The sequence below is a fragment of the Stenella coeruleoalba genome, assembly GCF_951394435.1.
Source record: "Stenella coeruleoalba genome assembly, chromosome: 7".
NCBI lineage: Eukaryota > Metazoa > Chordata > Mammalia > Artiodactyla > Delphinidae > Stenella > Stenella coeruleoalba.
The window spans coordinates 50,617,321-50,636,495 of record NC_137153.1 but is presented as its reverse complement, the minus strand read 5'-3'; the positions used below and the strand labels follow the sequence as shown (position 1 = coordinate 50,636,495).

At 38.4% G+C, this 19,175-nt stretch overlaps 1 long non-coding RNA gene across 3 annotated transcripts in view; it reads left to right on the top strand.

The window, feature by feature from the left end:
* LOC307188544 overlaps nt 1-19,175 on the top strand; it is a 273,241-nt gene that overhangs the window by 235,173 nt on the left and 18,893 nt on the right. For all 3 annotated transcript variants that reach the window (XR_013828980.1, XR_013828981.1, XR_013828982.1), the window contains exon 3: nt 17,054-17,158. This is a non-coding gene — a long non-coding RNA (uncharacterized lncRNA). The remainder of the gene's footprint in view (nt 1-17,053; nt 17,159-19,175) is intronic.

Genomic DNA, 19,175 nt, shown 5'->3' with positions numbered 1-19,175 from the left:
TCGGTTCTGTGCTCTTGATTCCTTGATAACACCTAAGCTTTCTTGCGTATTATTGCGATGTTAAAATGCTCTCTTTTGAATCAAGTATAGATATAAGCCATTTTTAAATAAATTTCCAAAATGTTGGGAGTCCATTCTCATCCAAAATAGGAGTGACCCTCTTTGGCTGCTTTCTCAAAGACAACCTGGAAAATTGCCATCTTCCTCCATCCAAAAGGAGACTGAAAAGGTAGATAAGAGCTCATTTGTGAAAGGCCTCATTTTGCCAAGATAGAATGCTTGGATCCTGTCCTATGTGAAAGTGAGCCAAGTGAAGTTTTTAAGAAGGGACTGATACGATGCACTTCTGGTGGAGTAAAAATTTATAACGGTAAAACCAGCTGTTTGAAGTAGCCAGCTAAGGGTTCCTCAGTGATTGAAAATACACTGTATCTGAATTCCCATTCTCAAATTTGTCAGTAAAATATATTAGCACTTTAAACATATGATACCCTTTCTTCCATCAATAAAAGAAATTTGAATGTAGAGCAAGAAAAATACTTGGGAACACAAATTTTATTGAAGACCTATATTAATTAGATAGGTCTTCTAATATTAAATAGTACCTTTTCTATCTTCCACTTTATTCCATACCCATTTAAGTCAATCTCACTGAAGGGAAAGACCATCTGCTTTTCAGAAGGACATGAAGGGGTACAGAAAGGATGAATGAGAAATAAAAGTGTGATATGATAAACTCAAAGGAAGAAGTGAAGACCCTTAAAGACCCATATTACATGTATGGTTATGTTTAGGATTAAAACTTATCTTACATTTAAAACACCTGAACATTTGAAATATTAATATCGTTGTCTTTCCAACAAGGTTATATGATTTTTAAGGCAAGGTTCTTATGTATATTTTTATTCTTCATAGAGCAAAAGCATCATGCATCATGCACAGAAGATTTTCAGTAATTACTTGGTGATTGACAAATTCTTTATTTGCAAAATTTTTTGAGCACTAACTCTGAACTAGGTACTATGGGGGATTGAAAAAGGCATAAGGTAGAGTAACTGTTTCATATGTGTTACACTGAACTCAAACCAAATAGAACTGAGAGACACATATGCACTTTAAGGTCATGTAGTAACCTTGATGTTACTATTAACATTAACCAGATGTTAATAGTAACATCTGTCTCTCTTTTTCTGTCTCTCTAAAGAAAATACGAGGCATATTCACAACAGCACAAATTTTTAGGAGAGATTGTTGTGAGTCTAGTGAAATTGTATTTGTGTCTTATGCAGTGCATTCAAAATTTCATTAAAAAAATACATCAGTGTGCCCAGTTAATATCTGAGGAAAACATTTGCAACAACGTATGCACAAAATTTGAATTAGTATAAGAACTGGAATCCCTTAAAAATAAGTAGAACTTATTTTCATGTTGGTAGGTCATCATTACACCTTCCTTCTGTATCAAGTCAACACAAGACACTGAAATATATACAAGGAACAGTCAAGAAGAAGCTTCTAGGTGATTGGATGTAGTTTTCCTATAGAAGAAGTTTCTCCATTTACCATCCATCAAGGAAAAACAAGAATTCTTTGGGCTTCCCTGGTGGCGCAGTGGTTGAGAGTCCGCCTGCTGATGCAGGGGACACGGGTTCATGCCCCGGTCCGGGAAGATCCCACATGCCGCGGAGCCGCTGGGCCCATGAGCCATGGCCGCTGAGCCTGCGCGTCTGGAGCCTGTGCTCCGCAACGGGAGAGGCCACAACAGTGAGAGGCCCGCGTACCGCAAAAAAAAAAAAAAAAAAAAAAAATTCTTTGGGTGGTTGTTCTCTGTTGTTGACGCAGAGCTAGGATGCACTTTGTTAAGCAAATCTTGGGAGAATTTCAGATCCTTTTTCAAACCATGCTGGAAGTTTTGCTCCCTTTTCTGACCATATTGGGTTGTGTAATGATAACTTTTACATGAATCATTATAATACAGAGACATGTCCTACAAATTTAATAATGGCCACCATGAACAGCAGTATGCAATAAGGTTTCCTCAGCAGGGACATATTCTTTCTGGAAGGGAAATTTAATTATCTAGCTTGACTACTGTGTAATTCAAACGTTAGCTATTGCAGCTCTTTTATACTACACAGTGGTGTTAGTGGCAGACCGAAGACTGATGGTTACCTCCCCATAGGCAAACTCAGAGAACCAAACTGCCCAGTGCTTTGCTTCTACTCAATTTTTGAATTAATATCCAGCTCTTTAGGCATTCCTCCCTCATAAACCATGTATGATAGAAGAAAACGGTGGGGATTTTAATTATGTGATGATCGTATGCCACCTTCCTTTTTCTTGCATTTCATCTACCTTTTGGTAGAGGCACGTGGTCAGAAAGGGAAATTACCGTGGAGTCACACAACTTAGCATAGAGGGAAAGACGGGCTCACCACAAAACCTCCCTACCCCTTAAGCAATTTAAAAAGTACTTTGAGTTTCTGAAAACAGAATGAGACAAAACACAACTATATAAATCCAAGGTTGTTGCTATTACTGTGCTGGAACTCTGAAGGGTGTAATTAGCCTGTTGAAGGAATGGTATTGGGCGGGGAGGGGGAGGCACTGACCGACCTCAGCTCAGGTTCCCTGTCCCCCTCCTGCTGAGAATCTGCCTTCGCTTCCTGCCCTCAGGTGTGTGAGAGGAGCATGTTTCTTTCCAATAAATACCAATACATCAAAAAAAAAAAAAAAAAAAAAAGACGGTATTCCATGGGAGATGATGGGGTAGAAAGGGGAAGGTTGGGGAAAAAAGTGGTACTGAGATCATAGGGAGTGCCCCTTGGATTTGTCTTTGTCATGTCCTACTTTACCTGACTTTCCTCAATTGCTGAGTGCAAGAACTGATGGAGAATTTAGGATGAGCTTCCCCAAGACATTAGAAATTAGTTAGCTTAGCTTTCTGAGATCCTTAGTTATTATAGCAAAAAAATGTGTGCAAATCTATTATTTTCTACATATGTAGTATTGAATATAGTAGAAAAAATAATAAATCCAATGCTGTAGGATTTGGATTCTGGAAGTACTACTTGGCTTCTGCTCTTTCCTAGCAGCATGACGTTAGTTTTGATACATATAAAAAGGGGAGAGAAAAGGGTAGGTCCTGCTTAGCTCTCTAGCCCCTTACAGTGATGTTGTGTTGATTATATGAAATATTAAATTTGAAAATAATTTATAATATATAAAGATCTAAGAAACATGTGATATTATTGTTATTAATTAAGGAGAGAATGGTGCCTAGTGTAAAATTAGTCTCTTGACTTTCTATCCCTTTAGAGTGAATATATATTCTGTGATTTCCTGCTGAGAGGAGGAGATAGTGCTACTTTATTTACCCTGGCATTTCCTTGTGCACAAATGTCACCCCTCTCCATCCAAAAAAATATGCTTGCTGGCATTTCTTGTAAATTGCTTCTTTCTCTAGCTGCTGAAGTGAGGAGACCAAAGGACGTGTGTAAGTAAGTCTAGACTATTTTTGATATTATAAGTGATATACAATCATTGCACTTTTCTGTGTAAAGTAGATGGCAAGGCAAAGAGTTTTTTAACACGGTTGGCCCTAAGTTCTGAGAAGCTGTTCCCTGAGCCTGATGATTGAGACAATCTTCACGGTCAGTCTACAAACCTAATCAAATCATGCCCTTCCCTGCCTAGAACTTTTCATTGAAAGTCATCACCTTTAGAGAATAAAATCCAGTGCTATTTGCATTGCACACAGCTCACACTTGGAGTCCTTACCTACTAGACTCATCATCTGCTTCTTATACCTTAGGCTTCATTAATTTTTTAATGAAATATCACAATTGCATTTATGCCTTTGCATATGCTATTTCCTTTGCCAAATGTACTCTTGCTGCTTTGCCCTCACGGAGAACATCTACTTACTCTTCAAGAGCAAGTTGAGTCACCTATTCCATGAAGTGTTCCCTGCTTCTCCTGTGCAGAGACGTTCCCTGCCTCCTCTCCGCCATGATGTACTTTGTGCGTGCTTCTGTTATGGCACTACCATTTTGATCTGGTTGAAGAAGAATTTCCTAAGTCTGAAGATGAAACTAAGAACAGGTCTTTTCCTCCAACTGAGGAGACAAAGAACAGAGACTCACACCATAAGAGCTAAACAGAGAGCAAGCAACTCCCACCTCTCATCTCAGAGGGGAGGAGGGTTTAGCTTGCCACCATTCCAGGCAGGTACATGTTGATACTAGACAGAATGTTGTCCAGGCAAGTTGGGGACAGCCCTTCTGTTAGCACATTCCTGCAGATTCAACAGCAATAGCAAGAAATGTGTCATGCTGTGTTCAGTTGCTCCAGGGAGAGGGCCAGGTGCTTTTTCCATTCTGAAGCTGAGTATAATTGTTGCTCATATAGAGAGCAGAGAGGGATTTCAGAGATGGCCTACAGATGTATGTAGGTAAGTCAGGGGTCCTCTTAACATTATATCCGTCAAAAACATCATTCTCTTTTGAATCAGACATAGCATTTGGGCCTAAATTCAAATTATTTCATTCTAATTAAGTAATATTTATTTTAGTAATGTAGAACCTCAAATAGACTTCAATTATTGTGGATTAGGAGACCATCTCCTAACTAAAGGAAAAAGTCACTTGAAGTAGCATTTTCTAGGAGGTCCTGGACTTTGCAGGGGAAGTTTGCCCCTTGCAGAGGAACTGTAGGTATCTTTAACTCCAGTTGGACTGTGTGTATCTTTTAGTTCCTGAACTGCATTCTTATAATGCTACCCCTGATGATAATGCTAATTTTCTGGAAAAGGATGTTTCATTTCACTCAAGAGTTGGGTTTCTTTCATATCCCAGAGGACTATGGAATACTTTTGGGAAATTACTTCAATACATCTAAAGCCTCACACTGCACTGTTGTGAAGGCCAGGTTGCTTTTATACTTCATCTTGGCAACAAAGAGTTTTACTGAGAATGAATATATAGTTACACGCCTCCTGAGTTTCTGTGGTAAAAGTGAAGAACTAAGTGTATCCAATTGTTTAAAATAATGATGGGTTTCTACATTAAGCAATGACAAGCCCCAAATGGTTTTATTTTCATGTGAATTATTCAGGTTAAATCTCCCAATCTCACCTTCTCAAGAAGGTACAATGGAGAAAGCCCTCCATCATTTAACCTTGAGAGCTGAGAGCAACTTGAGACGTCTCCCTTCTACAACCGGTTAACTCTCTGGTTGCAAGCACTATAGCTATTTGCCACTGCTTCTCAAGCTGTCTACGGATGTGCACAAAGGATTTCTCTAAGTCATGTAAAACCCTGGTTAAATGACCCTTACCTCAGTAGTACACATTTAAGGCCACACATGGTGGCAAGACAATGAGATCATTTCTATAATTCTGTTTTTGGGAAGTCAGAAAAATGATTCTTCTATCCCGAAGCAGAAATTAAGTTGGTTCAATTCTGCTTTGTGGATTTTCTTATTTTTGTGTTTTCATTGGTGTTTCTCATGACTATCTTGGGCTCTTTTCTATCTGCAAGCATACTTTTGGAGTAAGCTCATCCATTTTCATGATTTTAAGTACCACCCAAATGAAGATGACCCCCAAGTAATGTTGGCAGCCCAGATGGCTCATTAGGGTCAGACTCAACATCTATTTTCTTTTCTTTTTTTTTTGTGGTACGCGGGCCTCTCACTGTTGTGGCCTCTCCCGTTGCGGAGCACAGGCTCCAGACGCGCAGGCTCAGCGGCCATGGCTCACGGGCCCAGCCGCTCCGCGGCACGTGGGATCCTCCGGCACCGTGGCACGAACCCGTGTCCCCTGCATCGGCAGGCGGACCCTCAACCACTGTGCCACCAGGGAAGCCCAACATCTATTTTCTTGACATCTCCATTTGGATATCTCACAGGAACCCAAATCTCAGTGTGTCCAATAATGGACTTTCCATCTTTACCTGATCCTCTTCCAGTGAACTCTTTCTGCTGGGTTTTCTCTGTCAGTGAATGGGGGCAGCAGCCAGCTATTGGCCTTGTAAGTGGTGAAGGAGAGTCATCCTTCTTCCACATGCTCTACATCATTATCAATCCTTGTCCAGCCTACCTCTTACTTCTCTTAACCAGTCATTATTTTTTTCATCCATTTGCTTGACTTTGTTCAGGTCACTACTGTACAGAAGGTGCTCAGTGAATAAATGAGTCCAAACATATTTCCATTGGTAGAGGCTTCAAGCTAATTGGTGATTTGTAGGTACTGGGTTTTCTTTTTTTGATTTTTTCTCAAGCCCTGATATTGTTTCCAGGACCTGGTTTATGTGCCTTTCTATTTTGGTATTTCTCAGTACATGATTGGGGGGTTTCTTAGGAAAAATAAACTACCCTTCTAATTGAATTCTACAGTTTTTTGCAGGGCCTTTAAGAAAGTCAGTCATGAGATCGATGCCATGACTTCTAAATCTGGATTATTATTATTATTATTATTTTTAGCATCTTTAATGGAGTATAATTGCCTTACAATAGTGTGTTAGTTTCTGCTATATAACGAAGTGAATCAGCTATACATATACATATATCCCCAATCTATTCCCTCTTGCATCTCCCTCCCACCCTCCCTATCCCACCCCTCTAGGTGGTCACAAAGCACCGAGCTGATCTCCCTGTGCTATGTGGCTGCTTCCCACTAGCTATCTGTTTTACATTTGGTAGTGTATATATGTCCATGCCACTCTCTCACTTCATCCCAGCTTACCCTTCCCCCTCCCCGTGTCCTCAAGTCCATTCTCTATGTCTGCATCTTTATTCCTGTCCTGCCTCTAGGTTTTTCAAAACCATTTTTTTCTTTTTAGATTTATGATTTATTTTTTGGTTTATGATTTATGTCATAGAGCGTTCTGCCTATGTTTTCCTCTAAGAGTTTTATAATGTCTGGTCTTACATTTAGTCCTTTAATCCATTTTGAGTTTATTTTTGTGTATTTTTGTGTTAGGGAGTGTTCTAATTTCATTCTTTTACATGTAGCTGTCCAGTTTTCACAGCACCACTTATTGAAGAGGCTGACTTTTCTCCATTGTATGTTCTTGCCTCCTTTATCAAAAATAAGGTGACCAGATGTGCATGGGTTTATCTCTGGGCTTTCTGTCTGTTCCATTGATCTGTATTTCTGTTTTTGTGCTAGTACCATCCTGCCTTGATTACTGTAGCTTTGTAGTATAGTCTGAAATCTGGGAGCCTGATTCCTCCAGCTCCGTTTTTCTTTCTCAAGATTGCTTTGGCTATTTGAGGTCTTTTGCGTTTCCATACAAATTGTGAAATTTCTTGTTCTACTGTGAAAAATGCCAGGTAGTTTGATAGGGATTGCATTGAATCTGTAGATTGCTTTGGGTAGTAGAGTCATTTTCACAACGTTGATTCTTCCAATGGAAGAACATGGTATATCTCTCCATCTATTTGTATCATCTTTTTTTTTTTTTTTTTGCGGTACGTGGGCCTCTACTGTTGCGGCCTCTTCCATTGCAGAGCACAGGCTCCGGACGCGCAGGCTCAGCGGCCATGGCTCACGGGCCCAGCCGCTCTGCGGCATGTGGGATCCTCCCAGACTGGGGCACGAACCCGCGTCCCCTGCATCGGCAGGCGGACTCTCAACCACTACGCCACCAGCGAAGCCCTGTATCATCTTTAATTTCTTTCATCAGTGGCTTATAGTTTTCTGCATACAGGTCTTTTGTCTCCTTAGGTAGGTTTATTCCTAGGTATTTTATTATTTTTGTTGCAATGCTAAATGGGAGTGTTTCCTTAATTTCTCTTTCAGAGTTTTCATCAATAGTGTATAGGAATGCCAGAGATTTCTGTGCATTAATTTTGTATCCTGCTACTTTACCAAATTCATTGATTAGCTCTACTAGTTTTCTGGTAGCATCTTTAGGATTCTCTATGTATAGTATCATGTCATCTGCAAACAGTGACAGCTTTACTTCTTCTTTTCTGATTTGGATTCCTTTTATTTCTTTTTCTTCTCTGATTGCTGTGGCTAAAACTTCCCAAACTATGCTGAATAATAGTGATAAGAGTGGGCAGCCTTGTCTTCTTCCTGATCTTAGTGGAAATGGTTTCCATTTTTCACCATTGAGGATGATGTTGGCTGTGTGTTTGTCATATATGGCCTTTATTATGTTGAGGAAAGTTCCCTCTCTGCCCACTTTCTGGAGAGTTTTTATAATAAATCAGTGTTGAATTTTGTCAAAAGCTTTCTCTGCATTTGTTGAGATGATCATATGGTTCCTCTCCTTCAATTTGTTAATATGGTGTATCACATCGATTGATTTGTGTATGTTGAAGAATCCTTGCATTCCTGGGATAAACTCCACTTGATCATGGTGTATGATCCTTTTAATGTGCTGTTGGATTCTGTTTGCTAGTATTTTTGCATCTATGTTCATCAGTGATATTGGCATGTAGTTTTCTTTCTTTGTGACATCCTTGTCTGGTTTTGGTATCAAGGTGATGGTGGCCTCAGTAGAATGAGTTTGGGAGCGTTCCTCCCTCTGCTATATTTTGGAACAGTTTGAGAAGGATAGGTGTTAGCTCTTCTCTAAATGTTTGATAGAATTCGCCTGTGAAGCCATCTGGTCAAGGCTTTTGTTTGTTGGAAGATTTTTAGTCACAGTCTCAATTTCAGTGCTTGTGATTGATATGTTTATATTTTCTATTTCTTCCTGGTTCAGTCTTGGGAGGTTGTGCTTTTCTAAGAATTTGTCCATTTCTTCCAGGTTGTCCATTTTATTGGCATAGAGTTGCTTGTAGTAATCTCTCATGATCCTTTGTATTTCTGCAGTGTCCGTTGTTACTTCTCCTTTTTTGTTTCTAATTCTATTGATTTGAGTCTTCCCCCTTTTTTTCTTGATGAGTCTGGCAATGGCTTATCAATTTTGTTTATCTTCTCAAAGAACGAGCTTTAGTTTTATTGATCTTCGCTCTTGTTTCCTTCTTTTCTTTTTCATTTATTTCTCATCTTATCTTTATGATTTCTTTCCTTCTGCTAACTTTGGGGTTTTTTTGTTCTTCTTTCTCTAATTGCTTTAGGTGTAAGGTTAGGTTGTTTATTTGAGATGTTTCTTGTTTCTTGAGGTAGGAATGTATTCCTATATATTGCTACCTCTGGGCTTTGCTATAAACTTCCCTCTTAGAACTGCTTTTGTTGCATCCCATAAGTTTTGGGTTGTTGGGTTTTCATTGTCATTTGTTTCTGGTATTTTTTGATTTCCTCTTTGATTTCTTTAGTGGTCTCTTGGTTATTTAGTAGTGTGTTGTTCAGCCTCCACGTGTTTGTATTTCTTACAGATTTTTTCCTGTAATTGATATCTAGTCTCATAGGATTGTGATCAGAAGAGGTACTTGATACGATTTCAATTTTCTTAAATTTACCAAGGCTTGATTTGTGACCCAAGATATGATCTATCCTGGAGAGTGTTCCATGAGCACTTGAGAAGAAAGTGTTTTCTGTTGTGTTTGGATGGAATGTCCTATAAATATCAATGAAGTCCATCTTGTTTCATGTATCATTTAAAGCTTGTGTTTCCTTATTTATTTTCATTTTGGATGATCTGTCCATTGGTGAAACTAGGGTATTAAAGTCCCCTGCTATGATTGTGTTACTGTCAATTTCCCCTTTTATGGCTGTTAGAATTTGCCTTATGTATTGAGGTGCTCCTATGTTGGGTACATAAGTATTTACAATTGTTATATCTTCTTCTTGGATGATCCCCTGATCATCATGTAGTGTCCTTCTTTGTCTCCTGTAATAAGCTTTATTTTAAAGTCTCTTTTGTCTGATATGAGAATTGCTACTCCAGATTTCTTTTGAATTCCATTTGTATGGAATATCTTTTTCCATCCCCTCCCTTTCAGTCTGTATGTGTCCCTAGGTCTGAAGTGGGTCTCTTGTAGACAGCATATATATGGGTCTTGTTTTTGTATCCATTCAGACCATCTGTGTCTTTTGGTTGGAGCATTTAATCCATTTACATTTAAGGTAGTTATTGATATGTATGTTCCTGTTAATATTTTCTTAATTGTTTTGGGTTTGTTATTGTAGGTCTTTTCCTTCTCTTGTGTTTCCTGCCTAGAGAAGTTCCTTTAGGATTTGTTCTAGAGCTGGTTTGGTTGTGCTGAATTCTCTTAGATTTTGTTTGTCTGTAAAGGTTTTAATTTCTCTGTTGAATCTGAATGAGATCCTTGCTGGGTAGAGTAATCTTGGTTGCAGGTTTTCCCCTTTCATCACTTTAAATATGTCCTCCACTCCCTTCTGGCTTACAGAGTTTCTGCTGAAAGATCAGCTGTTAACCTTATGGGGATTCCCTTGTATGTTATTTGTTGTTTTTCCCTTGCTGCTTTTAATATTCTCTCTTTGTATTTAATTTTTGATAGTTTGATTAAAATGTGTCTTATCGTGTTTCTCCGTGAATTTATCCTGTATGGGACTCTCTGCACTTCCTGAACTTGATTGACTCTTTCCTTTCCCACATTAGGGAAGTTTTCAATATAATCTCTTTAAATAATTTCTTAGTCCCTTTCTTTTTCTCTTCTTCTTCTGGACCCCCTGTAATTCGAATGTTGGTGCATTTAATGTTGTCCCAGACGTCTCTGAGACTGTCCTCCATTCTTTTCATTCTTTTTTCTTTATTCTGCTCTGTGGTAGTTATTTCCACTATTTTATCTTCCAGGTCACTTATCCTTTCTTCTGCCTCAGTTATTCTGCTATTGATACCTTCTAGAGAATTTTTAATTTGATTTATTGTGTTGTTCATCATTGTTTTTTGCTCTTTAGTTCTATTAAGTCCTTGTTAAATGTTTCTTGTATTTTCTCCATTCTGTTTCCAAGATTTTGGATCATCTTTACTGTCATTACTCTGAATTCTTTTTCAACTAGACTGCCTATTTCCTCTTCATTTGTTTGGTCTGGTGGGTCTTTACCTTGCTTCTTCATCTGTTGCATGTTTCTCTGTCTTCTCATTTTGCTTATCTTACTGTGTTTGGGGTCTCCTTTTCACAGGCTGCAGGTTTGTAGTTCCCATTGTTTTTGGTGTCTGCCCGCAGTGGCTAAGGTTGGTTCAGTTGGTTGTGTAAGCTTGCTAGTGGAGGGGACTGGTGCCTGTGTTCTGGTGGATGAGGCTGGATCTTGTCTTTTTGGTGGGCAGGACCGCGTCCAGATGTGTGTTTTGGGGTGTCTGTGACCTTATTATGATTTTAGACAGCCTCTCTGCTAATGGGTGGTGTTGTGTTCCTGTCTTGCTAGTTGTTTGGCCTAGGGTGTCCAGCACTGTAGCTTGCTGGTAGTTGAGTGGAGCTGGGTTTTAGTATTGCGATACAGATCTCTGGGAGAACTTTCACTGTTTGATATTACGTGGAGCTGGGAGGTCTCTGGTGGACCAATGTTCTGAACTCGGCTCTCCCTCCTCAGAGGCACAGACCTGACATGTGGCAGGAGCACCAAGACCCTGTCAGCCACATGGCTCAGAAGAAAAGGGAGAAAAAAAGAAAGAAAGAAAGAAAAATAAATAAATAAAATAAATTATTAAAAAAGATAAAAAGTAATAAATGTAATCGGGGCTTCACTGGTGGCGCAGTGGTTGAGAGTCTGCCTGCCGATGCAGGGGTGATGGGTTCGTGCCCCCGTCCGGGAGGATCCCACATGCTGTGGAGGGCCCGTGAGCCATGGCCGCTGAGCCTGCGTGTCTGGAGCCTGTACTCCGCGACGGGAGAGGCCACAGCTGTGAGAGGCCTGCGTACAGCAAAAAAAAAAAAGTAATTAATAAGAAAAAGAATGAAAGAAGAGAGCAACCAAACCAAAAACCAAATCCACCAATGATAGCAACTGTTAAAAACTGTACCAAAAAACCCACAAAAATCCGACAGACACAACCCTAAGACAAATGGTAAAAGCAAAGCTATACAGAGAAAATCACACAAAGAAGCATACACATACACACTCACAAAAAAAGAAAAAGGAAAAAAAAATGTATAAAAAAAGGAAGAATCAATAAACAAATCAATAAACAAAATCAATAAACAAATCTACCAATGTTAATAAACTCTAAATACTAAACTAAGATAAACATAAAGTCAGAAACAAATTAGATGCAGAAAGCAAACCCCAAGTCTACAGTTGCTTCCAAAATCTACCACCTCAATTTTGGAGTGATTCGTTGTCTATTCAGGTGTTCCAGAGATGCAGGGTACATCAAATTGATTGTGGAGATTTAATCCACTGCTCCTGAGGCTTCTGGGAGAAATTTCCCTTTCTCTTCTTTGTTCGCACAGCTCCTGGGGTTCAGCTTTGGATTTGGCCCCGCCTCTGGGTGTAGGTCGCCTGAGGGCATCTGTTTTTCTCTCAGACAGGACGGGGTTAAAGTAGCGTCTGATTAGGGGGCTCTGGCTCACTCAGGCCTGGGGGAGGGAGAGGTACGGAATGTGGGGAGACCCTGTGGTAGCAGAGGTCGGCATGACATTGCAACAGCCTGAGGTGCGCCATGTGTTCTCCTGGGGAAGTTGTCCCTGGATCACGGGACCCTGGCAATGGCGGGCTGCACAGGCTCCCTGGAGGGAGGTGTGGGTAGTGACCTGTGGTTGCACACAGGCTTCTTGGTGGCTGCAGCAGCAGCCTTGTGTTTCATGCCCATCTCTGGGGTCCGCGTTGATACCTGTGGCTCGCGCCCCTCTCTGGAGCTCGTTTAGGTGGTGCTCTGAATCCCCTCTCCTCACGCACCCTGAAACAATGGTCTCTTGCCTCTTCGGCAGCTCCAGACTTTTTCCCGGACTCCCTCTGGCTAGCTGTGGCACACTAGCCCCCTTCAGGCCGTGTTCACGCAGCCAACCCCAGTTCTCTCCTTAAGACCTGAACTCCGAAGCCCGAGCCATAGCTCCCAGCCCCCACCTGCCCACGGCGGGTGAGCAGCTAAGCCTCTCAGGCTGGTGAGTGCTGGTCTGCACCGATCCTCCATGCGGGAATTTCTCTGCTTTGCCCTATGCACGCCTGTTGCTGCGCTCTCCTCCGTGGCTCCGAAGCTTCCCCCCTCCGCCATTCCGTGTGTCTTCCAGTGAAGTGTCTTCCTGGTGTGTGGAAAGTTTTCCTCCTTCACAGCTCCCTCCCACTGGTGCAGGTCCTGTCCCTATTCTTTTGATTCTGTTTTTTCTATTTTCTTTTGCCCTACCCAGGTACCTGGGGAGTTTCTTGCCTTTTGGGAGGTCTGAGGTCTTCTGCCACCGTTCAGTATGTGTTTTGTAGGAGTTGTTCCATATGTAGGTTTATTTCTGATTTATCTGTGGGGAGGAAAGTGATCTCCATGTCTTACTCCTCTGCCATCTTGAAGCACACAAAGTTACTTTTGTTTGTTTTTCTGGATTATTTTTGTAACATAGTTCTGTTTTCATTTTTGGCAAATGCAGACACTTAGGTTCATCTTTTCTTTTTTAAAATTAATACTCTTAATTTTGTAACAAGAGTGTGGCAAATAGTAGTTGCTTTTTTTTAGAGTAGTAATGTAGTAGTTTAATATAATAGTAAACCTTGCCCTATATAGTTAAACACTCTATATAGTAAACCACATAGTTGTAATCATACCCTATCCTAAGATTTTAGCTTAAGTCAAGGTCTTTTCTATTAAGTACTGTCTAGGCTTTAAATGGAAAGTTTTTCTAAAGCAACGGTCAACCCCCCTGGTGGCAGAAAGAGTTCATTTTCTAGCCTAGTTACACACCTACTACCTATGTAGGTATAGAATAGAATGATTGCATACTGTGTTTATATTTAGCATCAGGTCAAGATTTCTGTCAAGAGCAAGAAAACTTTCCTATCTTCCATTAAACTAAATGGAGAATGGAGAGTGAAAAGTCTCTTGTTTTTTATTTCCAATCAACAAACAAGACCTTTTCATTCAAGGCAAATGAAAATTATCAGTGTTAATGGAAACACATCCAGGACAGGTTAAGCTCAGGATAAGCGCTAAAGCAAGAGCTTTATCACCTCACATGTCTAGTATCTTAAACTGATGACATCATTTAGAAAGAACATAAAGTCCTAAGTTGTCCTTGATAATGTACTAATCTACCTGCAAATTCTATACCTGTGTATGTCTAATTTTGAAAATAGCAGATTTTCATGAACTGACAAATATACAAACCTATTTTCTCTAATTTTACATTCTAAATAGCAAATTTATTAAAATGTGTCACTAAATATTAGTCACTGAATAACTTTAATGAAAAGTAAAGAAAAATTTAGAGTACTTCCTAGAAATTTGTAATTCTAGGTGTCTATTATCTGTATTTTCCCCCTATATTTCTTCTTAAAGTATTTTTTTTGTATAATTTCAAACTTTTTGGGAATATATTCATCATGTTTCTTGATTACCCAATTTTGTAAAATACTCCCTTTCCCATCTTTAATATCTTTAGTAATTCCGCACTCTTTCTCTCCTTTTCAATTAGTTGAGTACTTTATTTGCAATCTGTCAGCACATTCACAATTTGTAATTTCCTTTTCTACTTACCATAATTAATTTCAGTATTTCTGTAGGCACATATCTGTTTTTTCAACCATTAACACAGTTTTAGCACTTACATAAAAAAATATATGTATATTTAAATATACATGATATATTTATGTCTATATACAGTCTTTGTTTATATTGTTATAGAATAATGTACTATTAATGTGTTTGTTATATGTATATTTATTTATATTTTTAGAGGGAGCAGACATGTAAAAGGGGAATATAGTGTGCGGTATTTTCCAAATTTATTTCACCACAAGCCTGTCCTACCCCGTTTTTTATCAGAGCATCTCACAGGGATAGCGTTCCATGGAATATGTTTTAGAAAATGTCATTTATTTATCCATGCTATCAACAAATATTTATGTGCCAGTTACTAGGAATACAACGGAAGTTAAAATAGTAGAAAAAAAATCCCTACCCTCATGGAAATTACATTTTGGTGGAGACAGTCAATAAACACAGTAACCAAGAAAATTATAAAGTATATTAGAAGGTGATAGGAGCTGTGCTGTGAAATAAAGCAGGGAGGAGACATGGAGCACCAGGAACAGGGCTAGAGTTTGAAATAGGTGATCTTGGAAAGATTTGTGGAAAGAGTGATGTTTGAACGGAGATTTAAAGAAGGTGATGGAGAAAACCACTCAGATACTTGGGTGCTGGGAGGTGCTTCCAGCAGAAGAAAGAGCAAGTGCAAGTGTCTTAAGGTTGGAGAGTTTTTAAGACTGGCAAAGAGGCCAGGATGGCTAGAGCGTATTAAGGGAAGGGTAGATTGCAGAGTGGAAGTTGAAGGGATAATTGAGTCAAATTATGTAGATGATTGTAAGCTCTGGGTTTTTTTTTTCTGCACCATTAGCGTTTTTGGGACATGGGAGTAGCACATTATCTGACATATTTAAGATGGATAACTGGCTACTGAGTAGAGAAAAGATAGTAGGGGGCGTGGATAAAAGCAAGGAGACTTCTTAAAAGTCTTTTAAAGTAATTCAGGCAAGAGTGGGTGGTGACTGGGACCAGAGGAGTAACTAGTGATGAGCTTGTGAGAAAAGGTTAGATTCTGTGTATATTTTGACTATAGAGAAAACAGCATTTGCTAATGGATTGGATATAGAACAGGGAGAGGAGAGGAGAGAAAAGAAAAGGAAAAGAGAGACAGGGAAATGAAAAGAGAGAAAAGCTATGCCTGAGCCACTGGAAGAATGGAGCTGCCCTTAATGGACATGAGGAGGACTATGAGTGGAATAGGTTCAGGTGGACGTGGGCGGAGAAGATGAGTTTTGGAAATGTTGTGTCTGAGATGTGTATTTCACGTCCATGTTGAGATGTTGATGAGGTGGTTGGATGTGCCAATCTTGATTTGAGGGGTGAAGTGTAGGCTAGAGATAAAATTTCTGCATTCAAAATTTCTGCATTCAAAATTATATTGTTTAACTTTGGGTCATTTTATTCGCTGGTAGTGCAGAATAAATCCTGCTCTGGTGAGATACCTTCATCAACTTTACTCACTTATCTGCTGCCTTCCACACCATACCGGAGAACTGAGGGTTGCATGACATTGAACAATTGGTGGACTGATATAGATACTTACAATAGCAATCATGGAACAAAATCACATGAATATATTCTAAATGGAATGTGCATGGCAGAGGTAATAAAGTTTAAGGGACAGAGGGAACTTGATTCAAATCCCAGATCCTCACTTACTTGCATTATCAACTTCAATTTCCTCATCCAAAATCATAGGTCATGTTACCTTCCTTGTAGGATTATTGTATTAAATTTTACACGTGCATCTAAGCATACTGTTCAGCACAAAGTAGGCCCTCCATAAATATAAACAATTACAGAAATTTTGACCTGTTTCAGAATAATAAAAAAGTAGTAATAGTAATGCTGTTAACATTACTTAATAGCACATGTTGGCAATAGCGACGAGTAATGGTATAAAAATATATCCAGATGCTTCCTTTTGGTGACTGGTTACAGGTGAGAATGTGTTTAAGGAGATGGAATTCTGGTTGATAGCAAACTTCTAAATGTTTGTCAGTATAGTAAACTTTTCTTTCTTTATAGATTTACTTATTTAAACTAATTTATTTTAAATAAATAATACACGCACATGAAATAAATAAAAGTATAGAAAAATGTAGTGAAAATTAATTCAGTCACAATGACCTAACTCTCCTACTACCCAGTTATCTTTCCTTAAAGCAGCCATTATTGCCAGTACAATCTGTAATCATTTATCATTGCACATATTTGTGAGTATATCTGATAAATTCCTGGAAATGTAATTATATCTAAGAGTATATGTGTATTAAAAATCATTGATAAATATTGACAAATTACTCTCCCTTGATGTTGCACCAATTCACAATTCCACTAACGGTGTTTGAAACTGCCTCTTTCTCTATAACCTCATCAACAAGAATACAGTTTTTAATCTGATCTTTCTGTACTAATTGTCAGATCAGCTAATATTTCACTCATTTTTATTACTATTTTTACAGCAGAACAACTTGAAGGACTATTTCAAATAAATGGCAACATATCAGGGAAATTTGAAGTATCAAAACTGTTTCTCTTGAAGGCTGATTATTTGCAGTTATAGAAAGGTCAGTGCAACAGTTGCTGGTAATCAACAAAGAAATTTATATAGTTGTCGCTCTCAGATATACGTTTTTTCTCTTATTGTTTGCTGGACATATTTGCAAATGCCAAATTATGTTTAGTTTTTATCATATCACTAAGAACATTTTAAGATGTCTTATTTCCTTCCCATATATATGTGTGGAGAGAGGAAAGGTACATTTCTGGATAAACAGTAATGATGAACATAAGCTGATCATTCATGCTGGTTTAAATAAGTATTTGGTAGATTTATATGTGACAAATGTTTTTCCCTCTAAATCAAGTATATAAAAACATTTTGAACTTTAAAAAAAAATTGAAGATCATATGAAAGGAGATAGGGGTCAGATATAAGAAATGGCATTCAGCGTAAATATTGCACAAAAGTTATTTCATTGCTTTGTGGCATTTATGGCTTCTCAGCGTCAGGTCAGAAGGATTTATTTCTGTTAAGTTGAGGTTCCCACTATCTCTCAAAATTTACTTCTCTGATATGGTTAGCAGTTTGATTTGGGAGCAAAATTTCAGAGCGAATGTCATTTATTTGAAAATTTAAAAATATCCCTATTCCTCAGTTACTAATGAGAGCAGGGGCAGGTGGTCTGCAGAGGAACAGACTATCTAGTTTAGGCAGATACTTCCTTAAAAACTGTTAAAAATATCCACAGCACCACAAGGCCTGATATTTACTAGGTGGTCAATAAATATTTGTTGAATAAATGAAATAATTATATAAAGGAAAAAATAAAGACATATGGAATGCTTTGGGCAAGCTACTTAACTGCTCTGATCTTCAGCTTCCTCATGTATAAAATGGAGACAATATTAGTACTTACCTTATAAGAATTGCTGTGAGGATTACATTGTAAAATGTAGGCAAAGTATGCTATACCTTGCCAAGCACATAGTAAAAGCTCTATAAATATTAACTGTTACGATGATAGTTTTCTTTATAGTGAAGGAGAGAATTTCATAACTTTCATTCATAGCATAAAGGGGAAATAACATTTTATTGAATAAGTCAGGGCTTTGTAACAAAGATTTTCTTCAAAGAGGACCAGAAAATTTTCATTTGCTTTGCCAGATTTCTTCAGTATCTTAGTTAATATTGGTTGCCCAATATTGGTTGACTTGAGTATTAAGTCATTTAGTCACCAGCTACCACTTTATCTAGACCCATATCATTAGTGTTGGAAGAAGCTGCATTGTTGGGTGGATCTCATTCAAAACTGACTTGAAGGTTATACATATCTTACCCATGTCAGTGCACTCTTAGATTTCCTCAATACTTTTTTCATGGACTTTGACCATTTTAACCTAGCTCACCCTTCTAGAAAACTGTGCATATATAAAATAAAATTTGAGCATACTAAGCCAGATAACGATCTGATTAGAAACTTACTAATAATTAAAAAAGGCATATGACAAACATAAAATAGGTCTTTTCATAAGGAAGTCTAAATTCTATATGCCTCCAAAATTCTAATCCGTTGAAACCCTGCAATGTATTTCAACAAGCAGGACTATTTCACTGGTCAGTTCTTGAATCTCAGCTAGCATGATTATCTCTATATTCAAGGCCTTACATCTCATATAGTCAATGATGGTTGTTCCAAAACCAAAATGATAGCCCAAAGATGAGAGTCTGACAAGCTTTTCTGGTCAGCCAAGAAATTAGAAAAATAAAAGCAATGTGGTGTGTTCTCCATAAAGTTAAATTTAGTTAGTTTTTATAAAAAATTTGAGATATCTCATTTGATGTTTAAACATCCATTAGAAAAGGAAATAGTGGTGATAGTGGATAACAGTAACCATTGTGTATCAGCCAAAAAAAGTTGATTACTCCATGTGTGTCCCCTAGCATTTTTTTCTTAGCTGGGTATAGGGTAAGTTCTAATCTCTCTTAGGGTTACACTTCCCATTCAGCTAATGACCATCCCTGTCTATGGTATGATATTCTATTAGAACCATGCTACATTTATATTCCTATATTATTATTAT